We start from the raw sequence: 3,625 nt of genomic DNA, 5'->3' as shown, positions 1-3,625 counted from the left end.
CGCGAGCCGCAATCGACTCCCTTCGTCGCCGCGAGAGGCGGCTGCTGCGCGCGCGCGCTCGTGTGTCGGAACTTGGCCCGGGAGAGGAAGGCGATGTTGGCGCGAGGGGCAAAGTTGCAGTTTTCTGGCCAGGAAGCTCTCGGTAACGTGGCTTCTTTCTTTTCTTTCCTCTCCTCACCCAGTAAAGTCTTCATCTTTTAAGAAGAGAAATAATGATATCAATTTGCCGGGTAACTAGTTTGTGATAACCTTTCAACTCCAGCCTGCTTTTTTTGCAACGCAACAAAAACAACACACTGCCAGCAAGCCGGTGCAAGCAGTGTTTTAGGTCCAGGGTTAGATTACAATTGCAGTGTTTAGACCTCAGCACACCTTATGCTGCCAGGTAGAAAATCTGTGGCTCTCCTTTGGGTCTCCTTCCCGTCTTAACCTAACTGTACGGAAGTCAAATTCTTAATGGGCTCACAATTGAAGGTTGCTGATTGAAGAATTTTAACCATAAAGATAGATGTAAAGATGAAGCCAATCCTCCATTGACTGCAATTGCTGTCAATCTTTGGCCCAGGCTGCTCTTTTGTTTACAGGTTGAATAGAGACCATTGAAATTGGCAGTGACTGTCTTTCAAATCTAGAAAAAATGTTGCGCCGGTCAGTTGATAAATGAAATGCACCATAAGTAGTTGTACTGTCACATTCTGTAACCGTTTGATGTGGTGGCTAGTTTAGGAGCTACTTGTAATTATGTCTAGAGTTGCCCTTTTTGTCTTGCTATATTATACTATTTGCAATATTGATATTGCAAAGGTACTAGACTATATGCCAGTCTCTAAATGTCACTCATATTGGACTTAGCCTCGGGAGTGTTCCTGGGTCATCACTTTGCAGTACTAAAATGTCAATTTGGCTCAGCTGATTCTCAGTCTTGCCTCTGAGTTAAAAAGGTTGTGTATGCAAGACTTACTATGGGACTAGAGCACATAATCTAAACTGATACTTAAGGGAATGCTGTTTTGTTGGATGAGACATTAAAATGGAGGCTTTGTCTGCCTGTTTCAATATGTTACAGATCTCACTGCATTATTCGAAGATGAGCAGGGAGTTCTCCTGGTGTCCTAGCCAACAATCTTCCCTCAACCAACACTAGCCAAAATATATTAATCTTGTTGCTGTTTCTAGGATTTTGCTGTATGCAACGTGGTTTGTGTGTTGTCCATACAACAATAGTGACTGCCCTTCAAAAAAGTTATTACATTGAACGTGAAACACATTGGGATGTTTGAGAGGCATGATAAGGCATATATTGTTGGAAGTTTTTTTTTGTTACACATTGTAAGATAGCTGAATGCTAAATCTGATGTAATAATTGTATCAGAAATGCCAATATGTAATTCAAAGTTAGAGCTGGAGGCTAATCTTTTCCCTCTTTTTCTAACTTATACACATTGGAAGGTTGGATTGGGATTAAGTGCGTGTCAAAGCTTTATAAGATTCTTGGCTTGCCTTTTGGACTATTCCACATAACTCGATCTAAATTATATTGGTAGATTTCAAATCAAATCAATTCAATCACCGTAGGACCACAGTACCTTATGTTCCATATCCACAGGATCTCCTTACACTGAGTGAAGTGCAACAACAACTTGCATTTATATAGCTGCATTAATGTCATAAAGCGTCCTAGGGTGCTTAACGGGAGCATTATCAAATAAAATCTGATGCCGAGCCACATTAGATATTAGGATAGGTGACCAAAACTTGGTCAAAGGTAGGTCTTTTTTATTCGTTCATGGGATGTGGGCATCGCTGGCAAGGCCAGCATTTATTGCCCATTCCTAATTGCCCTTGAGAAGGTGGTGGTGAGCCACCTTCTTGAACCGCTGCAGTCCGTGAAGTGAAGGTTCTCCCACAGTGCTGTTAAGAAGGAAGTTCCAGGATTTTGACCCAGCGATGATGAAGGAACGGCAATATATTTCCAAGTCGGGATGGTGTGTGACTTGGAGGGGAACGTGCAGGTGGTGTTGTTCCCATGTACCTGCTGTTCTTGTCCTTCTAGGTGGTAGAGGTCGCGGGTTTGGGAGGTGCTGTCGAAGAAGCCTTGGCGAGTTGCTGCAGTGCATCCTATGGATGGTACACACTGCAACCACTGTGCGCCGGTGGTGGAGGGAGTGAATGTTTAGGATGGTGGATGGGATGCCAATCAAGCGGGCTGCGTTGTCCTGGATTGTGTTGATCTTGTGTTGTTGGAGCTGCACTCATCCAGGCAAGCGGAGAGTATTCCATCACACTCCTGACTTGTGCCTTGTCGATGGTGGAAAGGCTTTGGGGAATCAGGAGGTGAGTCACTCGCCGCAGAATACCCAGCCTCTGACCTGCTCTTGTAGCCACTGTATTTATGTGGCTGGTCCAGTTAAGTTTCTGGTTGATGGTGACCCCCAGGATGTTGATGGTGGGGGATTCGGCGATGGTAATGCCGTTGAATGTCAGGGGGAGGTGGTTCGATTTTCTCGTGTTGGAGATGGTCATTGTCTGGCGCGAATGTTACTTGCCACTCATCCACCCAAGCCTGGATGTTGTCCAGGTCTTGCTGCATGCGGGCACGGACTGCTTCGTTATCTGAGGGGTTGCGAATGGAACTGAACACTGTGCAAACATCCCCATTTCTGACCTTATGATGGAGTGAAGGTCATTGATGAAGCAGCTGAAGATGGTTAGGCCTAGGACACTGCCCTGAGGAACTCCTGCAGCAGCGTCCTGGGGCTGAGATGATTGGCCTCCAACAACTACTACCGTCTTCCTTTGTGCTAGGTATGACTCCAGCCACAGGAGAGTTTTCCCCCTGATTCCCATTGACTTCAATTTTACTAGGGCTCCTTAGTGCCACACTCGGTCAAATGCTGCCTTGATGTCAAGGGCAGTCACTCTCACCTCACCGCTGGAATTCTGCTCTTTTGTCCATGTTTGGACCAAGGCTGTAATGAGGTCTGGAGCCGAGTGGTCCTGGCGGAACCCAAACTGAGCATCATTGAGCAGGTTATTGGTGAGTAGGTGCCGCTTGATAGCACCGTCGACGACACCTTCCATCACTTTGCTGATGATTGAGGGTAGACTGATGGGGCGGTAATTGGCCGGATTGGATTTGTCCTGCTTTTTGTGGACAGGACATACCTGGGCAATTTTCCACAGTGTCGGGTAGATGCCAGTGTTGTAGCTGTACTGGAACAGCTTGGCTAGAGGTGCGGCTAGTTCTGGAGCACTACAGCCGGGATGTTGTCGGGGCCCACAGCCTTTGCTGTATCCAGTGCACTCAGCCGTTTCTTGATATCACATGGAGTGAATCGAATTAGCTGAAGACTGGCTTCTGTGATGGTGGGGATCTCGGGAGGAGACAGAGATGGATCATCCACTCGGCACTTGTGGCTGAAGATGGTTGCAAACTCTTCAGCCTTGTCTTTTGCACATACATGCTGGACTCTGCCATCATTGAGGATGGGGATGTTTGCAGAGCCTCCTCCTCCTGTTAGTTAACTGTCCACCACCATTCACGACTGGATGTGGCAGGACTGCAGAGCTTTGATCTGATCCGTTTTAAGGAGCATCTTAAAGGAGGAGAGAGAGGTTTAGGGAG

The 3,625-nt window shown here is 46.6% G+C and overlaps 1 protein-coding gene across 5 annotated transcripts in view; it reads left to right on the top strand.

The window, feature by feature from the left end:
• Nucleotides 1–36: 36 nt before the first annotated feature.
• LOC137327125 (RCC1 and BTB domain-containing protein 1-like) overlaps nt 37–3,625 on the top strand; it is a 118,425-nt gene continuing 114,836 nt past the window's right edge. For 4 of the 5 annotated variants that reach the window (XM_067992599.1, XM_067992597.1, XM_067992600.1 and 1 more), the window contains exon 1: nt 37–142. The gene's annotated coding sequence lies outside the window, so the exon portion shown is untranslated. The other variant, XM_067992596.1, reaches the window with a different exon arrangement.

This window comes from Heptranchias perlo, chromosome 11, assembly GCF_035084215.1.
Source record: "Heptranchias perlo isolate sHepPer1 chromosome 11, sHepPer1.hap1, whole genome shotgun sequence".
NCBI lineage: Eukaryota > Metazoa > Chordata > Chondrichthyes > Hexanchiformes > Hexanchidae > Heptranchias > Heptranchias perlo.
Note: the sequence above shows the minus strand (reverse complement) of the source record. Positions and strands in the feature narration are given on the sequence as shown.